The 16,290-nt window shown below is 50.3% G+C and overlaps 1 protein-coding gene across 2 annotated transcripts in view; it reads right to left on the reverse strand.

Annotated features, from left to right (window-relative positions):
- UBE2T (ubiquitin conjugating enzyme E2 T) overlaps positions 1 to 16,290 on the reverse strand; it is a 146,966-nt gene that overhangs the window by 112,998 nt on the left and 17,678 nt on the right. Inside the window, exons 1-2 of one of the 2 annotated variants that reach the window (XM_086923130.1) lie at positions 12,469 to 12,531; positions 8,550 to 8,666 (exon numbers count right to left, since the gene is read on the reverse strand). The exons of the other annotated variant lie outside the window; for it this stretch is intronic. The gene's annotated coding sequence lies outside the window, so the exon portion shown is untranslated. Of the gene's footprint in view, positions 1 to 8,549; positions 8,667 to 12,468; positions 12,532 to 16,290 lie in introns of those variants that run through there. 2 annotated transcript variants of the gene reach the window in all.

The raw sequence follows: 16,290 nt of genomic DNA on the forward strand, positions 1-16,290 counted from the left end.
AAAAGATCAAATGCAAATGTGTGATGGCCAGATGCATTGGCTTTGCTATTAAAAGTATGGATACTTAGAACACACATAAATGAGAAAACCATATGTTCACGAAATTGACACTGCAATGAGTGTAGGGCTTGCTGTCTAATTTTGTGACCTACCACATCATTTACATTTAAAGACGGCACAGAGGAGACCAGTGCAATTCCCTCTTTAAAGAACCACCACACTGTTTCATTCCGACTTCCATCCCATCCAAGTTCTCCTCGAGACAATGAATCTCTGCTCCTTTCCTGACTCCTGTTGATGTTCACAAAGTCTCCCTTTCATTCATTTTCTGACCCTACTTCTTTCTGTCTCTCTGTTACTGCATGTCATTCTCTGCGCGTCTCTGTCCAAAAGTGTCTTTTTACTTCTGAGCCTGATTTGTATTCATACATGCTCTCCTGTATGTCCTTTTTGACCCTCTTTGTTCTGTCACTTGCACAATCCTTTTGTAATCTGGACACACTTGCCACCATGTAAATAACCCTCCATTATTTCTGTCCTCCAAATTGTCTTTTTTAGGTCGAGCCTGGGCAGCGTTTGCGCTGTCTGCGAGGCATGTTGTACTGAGATAGGGACTTAAAGCTTCGCCCACTCTCTGCCCACATTTTGCAATGACTTGTGTCATTAGCCACTGTAAACTGTGGCTGTTCATTGGTCAAAAGGCTAAGTAGTCCCTCCTCGTCTCGTTTTGTAACCTCTCATGGGAACAACCCCCCTGTTACGTAGGTCGTTGCTCGGTAGTCTTTAATTACAGCCTCTGAGCTCTAGTTTCTCAAAAAAGCTTTGTTCCAGGGCACGCTTTCTCCTAAAGCTTTTTTTGTATCTTTATAGCATGCACCACTTGTGGGACACCCCGGCGCCGCACGGCCACCAGCTGCTGCGTGTGCCCCTTGCCCTGCTGCCTCGCTGCCGCTGACCACGACCCCTCCGGCGTGCTCCGTGATCGCCTGCTCTCCTGTCACTGCTGCTGCTAGCTGTTGTCTTTTGCCCTGATTTTGCCCCCATTTGTGCCTGTATTTCATTAATTTTGTTGCTCCTGTGTTTACGTTTTCCTTCCTTGTTGTCCGCCTACCTCGCCGCCCTCCGCTCTCCCTTCCCGCCACCGCCGCTTTCCCCCGCCCCTTTTTCGCTTCTGTACCCTCCCCGCTCCCGCCTCCCAGCTGCTCCGCCCACCCGCGCACTTGGCCTTAAATGGTGACCGTGCGACGCAGGTGAGTGTGACCCACTTGTGGGACACCCCCGCGCCGCACGGCCACCAGCTGCTGCGTGTGCCCCTTGCCCTGCTGCCTCGCTGCCGCTGACCACGCCCCCTCCGGCGTGCTCCGTGATCGCCTGCTCTCCTGTCACTGCTGCTGCTAGCTGTTGTCTTTTGCCCTGATTTTGCCCCCATTTGTGCCTGTATTTCATTAATTTTGTTGCTCCTGTGTTTACGTTTTCCTTCCTTGTTGTCCGCCTACCTCGCCGCCCTCCGCTCTCCCTTCCCGCCACCGCCTCTTTCTCCCGCCCCTTTTTCGCTTCTGTACCCTCCCCGCTCCCGCCTCCCAGCTGCTCTGCCCACCCGCGCACTTCGCCTTAAATGGCGACCGTGCGAACACGCAGCGGTCACGCGCAGCGGGCGCGCCGATTGTGCGCCGAAGGCGCGCCAAAGGTAAGCCCGTCTGCGCCCGTCCGCGACCGGATCGCGACCAGCGCCAGGAACCCTGGCCCCCGAAGACCCCGACCGACCCGCCTGACGTACTCCGCCGCCACCCTCATCGCACTCAACACCGGCCGACTCCCAGATTGCCATCAAGCCACTCCACGACGCACCCACGGACCTTTCAGCTGCCACGCCTGCAAATTCACCTGCATCCGGACCTGCCTCGCACCCGCCAAGTCGAACGCCAGCAGCACCCACCTCAAGTGCATCCTGCTCAACACCCGCTCCGTCCACAGACACGCCATCGAACTCTGGCACCTTCTAGACGCCACAGCCCCTGACGTTGCCTTCCTCACGGAGACCTGGATGAACGCCTCTTCAGCCCCCGACATCGCCATCGCTATCCCAGAGGGCTACAAGATCGTCCGGAGGGACCGCAACGCCAACCAGATGTGTCAGGATTCACCGAGTAGCCACTGTAGCTTCCTCAAGACTGTTGGTCAGCTCCCTGTCCTGGCCCCGTTCTGCACGATCTAATGTGTGGTTTCCTTGTTCCTCTGGCAGATTGAGAGATTCCAGAGGTAATCCGAGTCATTGAACTAAAGTACTGTTAAGACTGTATATAGTTCCCCTCCCTAAGATGGCCGCTCAATGTTCCATTTACTGTATTCGATAGATGCGCCCTCAAGTGGACGTCTGAAAGGCGCGCGCTCCTAACTGCGCACTTCAACGAAGATTCCGTTCGAGAAGCTTGTTCTTGTCGCTGCTCCGCGTCAACAATTCATGACGGGAGAATAACAGCAATTATCAGAGACGTTCTAAGTATCATAGTATTAGAGTTTTCAGAGACTTTCATGAGAGAAATCCTTGTCGTGCGCTCTCACTGCTCAGAGAGGCACCTTGGTCTGACGAAGTTCCCAGTCGCTGTCTCAGAGCTGTGACAGCTGTCATCCAAATATCCTACGGTTCTTCAGGAGAAGGCGAGTGTCGAGAAGGACTTGATCTGACACGACGTAGTTGAGTATTGAGCTGAAGAGGAACTTGAACTCTACAAGTAAGGCGTTACATCTTCTCGTCAAGTCAGCAAATATCCAAACTGTATTGCTTCCACTCGCATTTCCCCGCAGGACATTTCCCCTTGCGCTTCTCCTTGCCTTTCCTCCCCCTTGTACCTCCCTTTATCCTTTTTGCGTGCTTCAGAGATTCAGTGAACTTTGCTGGCACTTCTGACCCGAGGATATCTTTGCACAGAACCCCAAGACAAAGTCTGACGAAGAACTTCACAGGTACAATTCACGTTGATAGAGAGAGTGAGTGCAAGTGTAGAAATAATCTGGGTAGAAATACTAATGTTCGTATATGTCTTCACTGCAGGAAGTTCAGTCAGATAACATTCCTAAATATAGAAGAGAGGCAAATACCTGGGCAGAAACTGGTAGGACAAGTTTCATTTATCATTTACGAATAGTCAGCACAGTGTAAGAAGGTTTGTGGTATATTCTCTCTCTCTCACCCTTCTGTGTATTAGGCACCTACAGAAATGGCGGTGAGATGAATAGCAGTCGCTGGAAGTAGGGTGCCAGTCGAAGTACAGGTATTCTCTTCTCTGTCCACTTCCCCTTTCCCTGCTGCTGGTGGTCTTGCTCTTGAAGCGAGGGTACCGGTGGAGGGGTGATCGGGACATTCGTCAGTACTGCCTCTGCGAAGCGTTGGAGCACCTGGATATCGTGACAAGATGAGAGGAGGCATCGCCATCATCCACAGGAACACCATCCGTCTCACGACCAGCACCGACAACACCCTGACCAGCGCCGAACACCTGCATTTCCAGATCCACACCAACCCGAACACCACCCTCAGAGGCACCCTGATCTACCGACCCCCCGGACCACGCACACAATTCAGCGAGGACATCGCCAACTTCGTCAGCCCGCATGCCCTCCCCTCCGCTGACTACATCCTCCTGGGGGACCTCAACTTCCATTTGGAGAACAACAACGACCGCAACACCAGCACCCTGCTCGACAACCTCGCCAATCTTGGACTCAAGCAACTGGTGTCCACCCCCACCCACCTCGCCGGACACACACTCGACGCAGTCTTCTCTTCCAGCACAGACATCGACTTCAGCCACGCCACAGAGCTTCAATGGACGGACCACAGCTGCGTCCACTTCACCTTCAAGAGAACGACGACCCACCACCACCAGCAACAGACCGCCCGCAGAAGCTGGAACAAGATCACAGCAGACCAGCTCGCCACCTCCCTGAGCCAGCACCCTCCTGCCAGCTCAGCGAACCCCAGCCAGGCCGCCGACAACCTCACGAAGTGGATCAGCATCTGCGCGGACGAGCTCGCCCCGCTGAGGACCCCGCCCAGCAGACCCGGCAGCAAGAGAGCCCCGTGGTTCACCGACGAACTCAAGAGCTCCAAGAAGAACTGCCGAGCCCTCGAGAAAGTCTGGAGAAGGGAACCTACACCGGACAACAGGACCTCCTTCAAGCTTGCCACCCGGAAGCACCACCAGCTGATCCGCGCCGCCAAGAAAACAGCATTCAAGGACCGGTTGGACAACAACGCACACAACTGCAAGGAACTCTTCAACATCGTGAAAGAGCTTTCCAACCCCAACGCCGGAAACAACGACATCACCCCATCGCAAGACCTCTGCAACTCCCTCGCTTCATACTTCCACAGCAAGATCGCAGACATACACAACAGCTTCAACAACCAACCAACGCACACCATGACCGAACAACCACCCCCCACCACCACCCTCCACGCCTGGACCCCGATCAGCACCGAAGACACCATCCGCACGATGAACTCCATCCACTCCGGATCACCGACCGACCCCTGCCCTCACCACGTCTTCAACAAGGCGGACGCTGTCATCGCACCCCACCTGCGAGACATCATCAACACATCCTTCGACACCGCCACCTTCCCTGAGAGCTGGAAACACGCCGAACTCAGCGCTCTACTCAAGAAACCAACAGCGGATCCCACCGAACTCAAGAACTACCGCCCCATCTCGCTCCTCCCGTTTCCAGCCAAAGTCATCGAGAAGACCGTCAACAAGCAGATGGCCGCCTTCCTCGAGACGAACGGATCCCTCGACCCCTCACAGTCCGGCTTCCGAGCCAATCACAGCACCGAGACCGCCCTCATCGCCGCCACCGATGACATCCGAGCCCTGATGGACAATGGAGAAACAGCGGCCCTCATCCTCCTAGACCTCTCCGCGGCATTCGACACGGTCTGCCACCGCACCCTAGTACAGCGCCTCAGCAACATCGGAATCCAGGACAAGGCGCTGGAATGGATCATCTCTTTCCTCGACGGAAGAACACAGAGAGTCCGCCTACCACCGTACAAGTCAGAGGCCTCCGAAGTCATCTGCGGCGTCCCTCAAGGATCATCTCTGAGCCCCACCCTCTTCAACGTCTACATGAGCCCCCTCGCGGCCATCGTACGCAAACACAACCTCAGCATAATCTCCTACGCCGACGACACCCAGCTGATCCTCTCCCTGACCAACGACCCCGCCTCCGCCAGAGCCAACCCTGCACGAAGGGATGAAAGAGGTAGCCGAGTGGATGACGACCAGCCGCCTGAAACTGAACTCTGACAAGACGGAGGTCCTCATCCTGGGCTCTTCACCCTCCGCCTGGGACGACTCCTGGTGGCCTACCGCCCTGGGCACCGCACCCAAACCGACAGACCATGCACGCAACCTGGGATTCATCCTGGACTCCTCCCTCTCCATGACCAGGCAAGTCAACAACGTCTCCTCGGCGTGCTTCAACTCCCTACGCATGCTACGGAAGATCTTCTGGTGGATCCCCACCGAGACCAGGAAGACCGTCACCCAGGCCCTCGTCACCAGCCGACTGGACTACGGCAACGCCCTCTACGCCGGTACCACCGCCAAGCTCCAGAAGAGACTCCAGCGGATCCAGAACGCCTCAGCACGACTCATCCTCGACATCCCCCGACACAGCCACATCTCCGGACATCTGAGAGACCTTCACTGGCTCCCCGTCAACAAAAGAATCACCTTCCGCCTCCTCACCCACGCACACAAAGCCCTACACGACCAAGGCCCGAGCTACCTCAACAACCGGATCAACTTCTACGCTCCCAAACGCCACCTCCGATCAGCCAACCACGCCCTCGCCGCCGTCCCCCGCATCCGAAGAGCGACTACAGGAGGAAGGTCCTTCTCCTACCTGGCCGCCAAGACCTGGAACTCCCTCCCTCCCGACCTGCGCCTGACCCAAGACCACCTCTCATTCAGGAAGAAGCTGAAGACCTGGCTGTTCGAGCAGTAGCGGCACATCCCCCCCTCCCCCCCCCCAGCGCCTTGAGACCCTATGGGTATGTAGCGCGCTCTATAAGTGTCACTGATTGATTGATTGATTGATTTCTAGTGCATTAGGTCTCGCATTTGTGAGAGTTTAAGCTATTGGCATTGTGAATGACGATGCCTTCTCTTTATCGGTTTTAAAAGCAACACATACATAAAAGGCATTCTCATTTACAAAGCCAATAGCTCAAACTCTCATAAATGCGAGACCTATTGCATTACAAATGCTTGTTCCGTTTTCCTCCTATCTCAGTCGCGGTGTGGCACCGAACTCGCTAGAGAGCACGTGCACGCCTTAGTGGGAGGGATGGGGAATTCCAGCATTCTTGGCATTCCTGGGCTCCTGTCCAAGTACGCGAGTTACAGTTTCTGGCCTCAGCGGGCTGTCAATGGTTTGCGCGCTCGGTGTGAGTCAGAGGTCTTTTTCCCTTGAGCTGAATAAATTGTATTATTTGTGGCTCCAGTGTAGCGGTTCACCCAAGGAGCGTCTCCTAACTTTGCCCTATTGCCAGCATAACCCTTGGCCACTGTAAGCTGGTTTAGTCTTTTTGGGTTGATTTACCAGCGTCTTGGCTCATCATAAATTTAAATTGCATATTTGGGTTTAACTACTTTGCCCGTTGGTAGCCTTGGGGGCACAGCACCTTTGCTTTCTTGTGGAGCAGCGCTTATTTCTCATGCTAACTAACATTGCGGGTGAAATGGATCCCTGGGAGAGTCGATGAGTAGCAGCCCCTTCCCTATCCACATGGGCTTAGTGGAGGCTATTGATGCATCCCTGGAGAGTGCGGTGTCCTCAGCCCTTGAACCTTTGAGCTGCCGTATCATTGAGCTAACGGTTCGACACAGAGTGGTCACCTCAATGGAAAGAGATTGGGGTAACCCAGGGTGGCTTCAAAGGGCCCCTCCAAGGGCAAAACTCCAGCCAACACTTGGGGGCGTCGCTTCCTCTCAAGATGCCTTTGAGAGACTGCGCCAGGCATTCCTTAAGAGACGCCTGGACCCTAGCAAGGTGCTGGAGGATTCCCAACAGGTTGGGACCCCCGATGACGATTCCTGTCCTCAAGATGGGGCAGATGATGCTACCGGGGAAGACCCAGGCCCAGAGGGGGATTCGGACGACGAGCCTGATCTGAGTGACCGGAAGGCAGCACCAAGAAAGCTCGGCTGGATGTACATCATTCTCAGGACTTGGCTGACCTCTCGGGTATGTTGAACCCGGGGGATAAATTTCGCCCCTACTCTGCGGATTGGATACCGGCGCCCCTTGTGGCATCATATGTGGCTTGCCGCATTCGGAATCCGCTGGACCAGGAGGTCCGTGGTTGCCTTAGGGCGGAGTGCCCCCAGCCATCCTTGCCAAACAAAGTGGCTTGCACCTGAGAAATCGATGCCAGAATGGCCACGTTCATCAGTAAATTTATCAAAGATCCGAAAAAGGGTCTGGATTGCTCTTGGCTGGCCTGCCAAGATAAGGTCTTGGATATGCTGGGGCCACTTACTAGAATATTGGACATGGCAGAAGATGCCAAGGAGACAGGACATCTCATAGATCCCACGATCCTCTCGGGATGGGCGCAAAGGGCCCTATGTTTTCATGGTAATGCGAATTGCACATTGTTTACTGAAGCGTAGACTCTCGTTATTAAGATTAAGCCTGGACATGGTGAATTGGCCAGTAACGAGCGGAGGCCTCTTCAGAGATCCAATTATTAAGGAGTTTTCTCGTTTTGTGAATACTTTCTCCTCATCACAGCAATCGATTAAAAAAGTATTCAGTCAGCAAATTTTTGGGGGGACTCGAAGAGGTAGGGGGCGTTCCTCCGACAGTCCTTCCAACACCAACCCCCACAGGTCTCAGACCAGAAGATTGATGCAGTAGCAGGACCAACGGACGTTCGGAGGGTTCTACACATCGAGAGGCCGTGGCAAAGGCCGCAGGGTAAAAAGCAACCATGTGGAGCCAACAATGCACTTGGTGGTCCCACCGGTAAGGATTACCCCTTTTCCCCCGACCAGAGGTGGGGGGAAGGCTGCAGTTGTTCAGGCACAATTGGGCAGCAATTACAAGAGATGCCAGTGTTACAGACAGTGATGGGTTTCCACATACAACTCCATGGAAACCAGCACCAGACTTCTTGCCTCACCCCTCTTGTTTTTTCATGAGAAAAGGTGCAGGTGGTACAGAGAGAGAGAGAGATACAAGACATCCTGTGGAAAAGTGCCATCAACCCTTCACTCCGAAGGTTTCTTGGGCAATATCTTCGTTGTCGAGGAGAAGGACAGGGAATTCAGACCGGTAATCCACCTCCGGGACTTCAACCAGTGGGTGGTGTACCGCCACTTCAAAATGGAAGGTAATCACCTTCTCAGAGACGTGCTCATACCAAACGACTGGTTGGTTCGACTCTACCTGAAGGACTTGTACCTTACGGTCCCTATTTTTCCACCCCACAGACGTTTCCCACAATTTCAATGGGATGGACTGGTTTACGAGTTCACCTGTCGACCGTTCGGTCTGTCATCGGCCCATTGGTGCTTCACCAAGCTGTTGAGACCAGCCTCGGAGTGGCTCCGGGCTGAGGCATGCGCCTCATAGTCTACCTGGACGATATTCTTCTGATGCACCAGGAGGACAGCATTTTGATTGTTCAACTCAGACTCACTCAGGATCTTCTTCAGAATCTGGGTTTCATCCTGAATGACCAGAAATTGGTTTCCGTACCGGTGCAAAGCAGACCTTCTTGGGTTTCGAGATCGATACGGTACAGCAATGCCTCAGATTGCCCCCAACAGAAACTGCATTAGATTAGCAGGGAACTGAGGCGGATCCTGCAGAGAGAGAAGTTCTTGATTTCGCCACCTACCCCGAATCTCGGGTCTCTTATCAATTCAGGTGACCTTCCCGGGACTATTGCATTACCAGGCCCTTCAGCGCCTGAAGACGCAGCATCTGCACCGGGGACTCTCCTACACACAGGACACAGCCTTATCTCAGGAAGCATGGGAAGCGATCCAGTGGTGGCTCGGACATATGCAGGCCTGGAACGGAAGGGCCATTTTCGATTCAGCCCCCGACGTGGTGATGGAGTCAGATGCCAATCATCAGGTTTGGGGCGCCTGCTGTGGAGACGTTACTACAGACGGGCACTGGTCCGAGCACGAGCAGTCTATGCACATCAACTCCTTATAACTCCTGGCCGGATCTTTCGCAATTCGAAGTTGTCTGGCGGACAACAAGGTCTCTTGTGCCATCCTCTTGAAGATGGACAATATATCAACAGACTAGGGGGCACACGGTCCAAATGCCTGGCAGATTTGGCCAAGGACTTCTGGAACTATTGTCTGCATCGCGGTCGGAATGTCACGGCGGAGTACTTACCATGGTCTCTCAACCAGACAGCAGACTGGCACTTCAGACACCTTCAGGATTAAAGTGCTTGGAAACTGGATCCGGCGAGCTTTCAGAGCCTGATGACCGGGTGGTGTCCTGGTCAGGTGGACCTCTTTCCGTCATGCCTAAACTACCAGCTTCCCCGATTTTTTAGTTGGCGCTCTGACCCTCTGGCGGAGGCAACGGATGCCTTCTTGCAAGCTTGGAGCCTGTTTGGGGGGTAGGCGTTACCCCCGTTTGCCATGATACCCAGGCTCACGGCGCTGGTCCGGAGGCAGAAGGCTGAGGTCATTTTGGTGACACCGCGTTGGAAATCTCAAGTCTGGTATCCAGTTCTTCTGGAACATTCTATGGATTTTCCAACCCAACTTCCCCAGACACCTCTTCTACAGATGGACGCAGGAGGCAACTTGCACCCTCTGGTTCGAGAGGGCAAGCTCCATCTGAAAAGTTGGAGGATTACAGGGGACATTGGGAAGTACCGGGCCTTTCAGAGACGGCTTCCTCCCTTATCAAGAAGGCATGGGCAGAGTCTACCGTCAAGCGATACAGATCTTCCTGGAGGAAGTGGATATGCTGGTGCTTGAGATAGGGTTTTGATCCCGTGGGGACCAATGTGATCAATGTAGTCAACTACCTTTCGGAATTAGTCTATAGAGGTTTGGCCTATCACTCGATCAATGCAAGTCGATAGGCGATATCTGCAGGTCACATGCCCGTTCAGGGAGTTCTGGGAGGGGAACATCCTCTGATATGTTAGTTGTTGAGAGGCATACACCTTTCATTTCCGCCGCTACCGAAGTACTCCTCCTTGAGGGATGTGAATTCAGTGCTGCGTTTGCTGCAATCTTGGCAGGATAACTCTTATCTTTCTCATAAGGACCTAACAGGTAAGTTGATGATGCTCCTTTGTCTTATCTCATGACGGGTATCGGATGTCCGAGCCTTGGAGGGTACGACATGCTTGTTCACACGGGAGGGGGTGTTATTCACTGCAGGCCGACGTACACAGTCAAACGCGAAGGTGGTACACTACCCGTCTTTTCCGGGTCACCCCAACTTCTCAACTTCTTTTTTCCCCTCAAGAAACCTTTCAAAGCGGTGATGGCTGCCACAATCGCCCGCTCGGTGAGATGGGTGCTCCAGGAAGTTGGTATTGATACAACGGCCTTCGGAGCCCATTCAACGTGGGGAGACATGGCTTCCAAGGCCTTTACCCTTGGTAGGCGATTAGAAGACGTTCTTAGAGTGGCGGACTAGTCCTCGGATTCTACCTCGAAGGCATTCTATTTCAAACCTATGTTGGGCATGGCTTCTCTGGTGGTCGATCAGCTTTGAACTAGCCTAATCTAAGCCTCCGGTTCTGACATAGAATATAAACTGTCCTAGCTATTGTGAAGGAAAGTTTCAATTCTATTTAGTAGGCAGAGGCAAGGATCATCCGAACCATTGGACTCGAGTCCCGTCCCTCCCTGACAGTTGCAGTCTACATGTTGGCTAAGTATCTTATTTTAGGAGGGTTTCGGGGTAATGCTAAGATACAGCTTTAATGCTTAGAGTGTCAATGAATATTGTCAGTTGATTAACCTACCAGTTTATTGTTCGACAGGGATACTAGACGTTTTCCCTTCTCTGATGCCATCTTCTTGTCTTTCGAGGATCTGAGCAGAAACAAGACTACTAATGGAATGCTGGATTTGTTGTTTCGGCCTAAGAAAGAGGAAGTGCTGTCCTTTGATATTGTTTATATGGGAATATCTCTATAGTTGTTTTGTGATCATTACAAAGACGCATGGGATTTGTAGTCTTTGGCTGTTTGTTCTTAAGGCTGCTCAACAATAAATATGAGAGTAAAGCATAATCCTTGCCTCTGCGTCCTTAATAGAATTTAAACTTTCCTTCACGATAGCTAGGAAATGTTATATTCTATGCTGGTGGGGGCTTGAGAAAGTGATATGTGCAGCATGCTATGCTGTGGTGGCAATGTGGAACCCTGTGGTTATGTGTGCAGCACAATAGCCCAGCAGTGACTGAGTGGGATGTACATTTCATAAGTCCACAATAATGTTTCGACATGGTCAGGTTCATTTCAGAGCAGTGTATTTTCACCAGCCTGTTTTTTTTATTATTATTAATATTACAGCAGGTCCTCATAGCTTGAATAACCATCATGTCTGTTCCCTAGAGTAAGAAAATTGTATGGTCAATGCACTCCCTTTTTTTTTTAAAATCTAAACAATTGTGTTGGGGAACGTACGCAAGGATGCGTACTGCCTGGATGTAGGTTGCCAACCACTAAGATACTAGAAAAAAGCCGGTGGAACACCACCGGTATACCAAGCGCACTGCTAGTGATAAAGTATTAACACATTCTCTTTGCGGAAAACACACTTCGAAACAATTTAAACAAGAAAATAATCATAAAGTTATCAACACAGAGATTAAACTCACAGTTCTCAGAGCTGATAAACAACGTTTTTATGTTATATACAAAAACATTCTTTTTGTGTTTTGCCAAGGAAACACTGTTTACATAAGTAACGGAAATAATGATAATTTGTTGCGAAAAAAAGGTTGAACAAATATCAGCACAATATTCCAGAAAAGAACAGAATACTTAAGAAGATTGTGTCTATGCCAATGCATTTCGGGATGAATTCCCTTCTTTAGGGGCACTGTAAAACCAAGAACACAAAAGAAACAGAAAAATAAACTTTTGTTACATACATCCAATTACAGGTAACCAGATTCTGTAAGTTAAAGTTGTCAAGATATATAGATGCTTCAATGTTGCCAAGGAGTGGAGCCACCAGTGAAAGAAAGGAAAAGATGGCCTAGTATAACGCTTATAGTCAATTAATGAAAATGGAAAGGTGTGCCACCGGGACAAAAAATGAAATAGTTCAAACAAGGAATAAATCACCAATATAATAAAAACTGATGCCCGTGAAACGATGAAGAAAACCGTGTGATTGCAACAAACTAGCTGGTGAAATACAGACATAGTCACCGAAATTAATGGAACACTCACTGGTATCCTGTCGCCAAATGTATGTAGATTCCACTATCTACAGTGTGCTAATCTGTGCCCTATAAAAAAGAAACAAATGAAGTCTTAAGTACTAATAGTGAATCACTAACACCCACGTGTCATTACAAACAAAAAAAGCCCTATGGTACTTACTTAAAGAAAACAAGAGGATAGCTACCTCATCAAACTAACTGACGCTATTCAAAGGGACTTCTAATCTGGGGAAAAGGAAGGTCATTGTAATCTAATGTCCACTCGTGTCATTGCTAATGAATATGACTACTGAATAGAAAAGCATAATCTTTGTTACCTGCTTCAAGCAGACGAGCACTCCAAACGGAGAAACTTGCACTCTCCCAAATATGCGCCAAACGTGCAACACCAGACGCTGGTGGTGAAACCAGTGCAGTCAATTCTACGCTATGTTTCAGACCGCAGATACACCTAATGAAAATGAAGAATAAATATCTTTAGCTGAACCACTTAAATCCACAGAACTGGAATGAAAGCCCTTCATCAGTATGAAAACACTTATCTGGCCACTAAATGAGAAACTCGTGCTCGGAGCACTATTGCTGAATCCCGCAAGCTGGTATCAAAGACGCGGTCAGCCACGTTCACTAAATTAACAGTTTGATGAACATGGAAAGCGGACAAAAAACGGCGGCCATCTTAGAGTGACCAAACATTTGGCTCGAGCAAAAACCGGATGGACAACTTAGCCAATATGAAGAATGTCGTGTTACCAAAGTTTAACCTGAGTCTTGTGTGGTGAAAATAGTCATCAGCTGTCCTGTGTCAGATCAAACCCCAAAATGGGAAACAATGTCAAGTGTACTACTATGTGGAAAAGAACACAAAAAAAGAGAAAGAAAACAAGAAATGGAAAGGAAAAATGGAAAATAAAGAAAAAGAAACCTGGTGAACGGTAAACATGCAGGAATCTCAAAACCTAAACACTGATGTTGCTCGTATCTGTGCAAAAAACAAAATTGTGCGCGATCAATGAAAGGAAAGAAAGGAAAATGAGGTGGCATACTACTTTTGCCCTTATCAGTGATAAACAGTGCTCGTGATAATTGACCACAAGAAGCCACACTTACAATCTTAGGGGGTACACGGAGGTTGGCATCCATAGAACATACAGTAATTGTAGAGACATTGTAAAACTTCTCTAGAAAATGTATTAGAGAAAGCACAAAAGTTCAATTCTGTCATTTAATCCACCCGCGGTAAGAGTGTGCAAATGTTTGATCCACCAAGCTTCTCTTTGTGCTAATGATCTGTGTGGATCTTGTCCAAGTTTTTGTCTGAAAACTTCTAAGATGGTGAATTTCAATTGTCCATTGGAATGTTGGTGTTCTGTCCAATGTGCTGCAAAGTATGACTTCATGGTTTTCGTGCGAATGGTACTTTTGTGTTCAGTAATTCTTATTTTAACTTTGCGGGATGTTTTGACTACGTAAAGTAGTCCACACAGGCATTTAATTGTGTAGATGACATTGGATGTATTACAATGACCATTGTGTTTGAGTGGAATGATTTTACCAGAATGCGGATGATTGATCGTGTTGCCTACTATTACATTGTTGCAATGAACACAATTGTGGCATTGCCGCATGCCACAAAATTGTTGTTGTTGTGGCTGTGTGGTGGACAGTCGATACCTCTTCGGCTTCCACTCTGTTGCCTTTACCTGAGAACGACCCCAATGTGTCCCCTATACATGACTGTGTGACCCTCACGGACGAACAGACTAGGAGTAGGGTTGACCTCAGAGACACTGCCTTCCCAGACCCTGACGGAGAACTGTGGGTGGACGGCTCTTGCATCAAAATCCCTGATAGCACCACCTCAGCCGCCTATGCAGTCACCACAGCCCGGACTATAGTAGAGACCGCACGCATCACACAACGATCGGCACAGGCAGCAGAACTGATTGCCCTCACACGAGCATGTATCTTAGCGGCAGGAACCATAGTAAACATTTACACCAACAGCCAGTATGCCTTCGGGGTGGTTCATAATTTTGGGCTCCTATGGAAGTAGAGGGGATTCCTAACCTCACACGGCACAGCCATCCTACATGGAGATCTAGTTTCTGCCCTGACTGAAGCGGTCCTCCTCCCCAAGCAACTTGCAGTCATCAAGTGTCAGGCCCACAAAAAGGTAACAGACATCATTGGGCAGGGGAATGCACTGGGCGACATTACTGCCCGAACCACAGCCGAGAATAGGACAACGACACGCATGTACGTGACTAGGTCACAAGCAGAAAAATGGACGGACGCTAGGGAGACTATTAGGGACATCCAAATGGCCAGCTCACCACAAGAATTGACTGAATGGAACGGGTGGGATTGAAAGACGATGAAGGCTGCTGGCGGACAAAAGACACGAACAAATGGTTACTGCCCGACTCGTACCTGATCCCCATACTGACCATGGCACACTCCCCTGCACATATAGGATCTACCCCTATGGCCGAACTTGTCTCCCGAGTCTGGCACAATGACAAGATTACAAACTCTGCTAAACGGCTGGTCCAACAATGTCTGATATGCCTGCAACACAACCCTGGGAAAAGAACTGTAGTACCCCAGGGAGGGTTTGGGGTTCCCAATCACCCATTTGAAGTCCTGCAGATGGACTACATCCAACGCGAAAGATGCCAAGGCCTGAAATATGTACTTGTTGTCGTGTGCGCATTTAGTAAGTGGGTGGAAGCCTACCCAACTCGCGACAACACTCATTGCCACTGCAAAAGTACTACTGAAAGAATTCTTCCCTCGCTACGGCCTTTGCCTAATTTTGTGGAGCGATAATGGCCCCTACTCATCTTGAAAGGGTTGGGTGTAAAACAAAAATTTCATGCAGTCTTCCACCCCCAATCTGCTGGACTAGTTGAGCGACACAATGCCACACTGAAGCTCAAGCTAGCTACGATAGTAGTTACCACAGGACTGAAATGGCCAGGCGCTCTCCCACTGGCATGGCTTTCAATGCGTTCCACTCTCACCAAACACCATTTGACCCCTTACGAAGTGGTTTTCGGTCGACCCATGAGTATCTGGTCTGCACCGAAATCAACATCCTTTCACGATGTCCCGGACGTCCTAATATCTGACTATTTGTACAATCTGACTAAGACACTGTCTGTTATCCATCAACAGGTGCTGCATGCCATTCCCGATGCTTCCAGGGGCCCAGGACACGACATCCAACCCGGAGATTATGTCCTAATAAAGAACTTCCAGCGAGCAAAGAGTCTGGAACCCCGGTGGACGGGCCCCTGGCAAGTTTTGATCACCACCCGAACAGCTCTTCAAGTGGAAGGGAAGAAAAATTGGCTGCACGCACACCACTGTAAGAAGATCTCCTCAGCCCTGACAACGACCGAAGACGTAGCCACCCAAGAAGAGCTCCTGAACAGGGATCGACCCTCCCTGAGCTGTAACCCTGATAAAGACACTTGAACTGACAGAATTCCCCGACCCCACTGTGCCATCCAGAGAAGGGTACAACCTGCGACGAAAGGAGGGAGCTTTGGCTAAGCAGATCACTGACTAAGTTACAATTCTCAGAGCGGTGACCTAACACTACAAAGGCTGCCAGGAGAGAAGCCAAACGAAGTCTGTGGTTCTGCCCGCTACCGAGCCCCTTGAAGATGATGGAAGCGCCCGATATGAAGATGATGGAAGCACCCGACATGAAGATGATGGCAGCAACCGGACATCCGAAGACCCGCTACAGAAACCCAAAGGCTGACAAAATCCACAGCTCAAAGACTATTGCTCTCTTTATCGCCCTTCTCTTTT

The sequence above is a fragment of the Lissotriton vulgaris genome, chromosome 5 (genome assembly GCF_964263255.1).
Source record: "Lissotriton vulgaris chromosome 5, aLisVul1.2, whole genome shotgun sequence".
NCBI lineage: Eukaryota > Metazoa > Chordata > Amphibia > Caudata > Salamandridae > Lissotriton > Lissotriton vulgaris.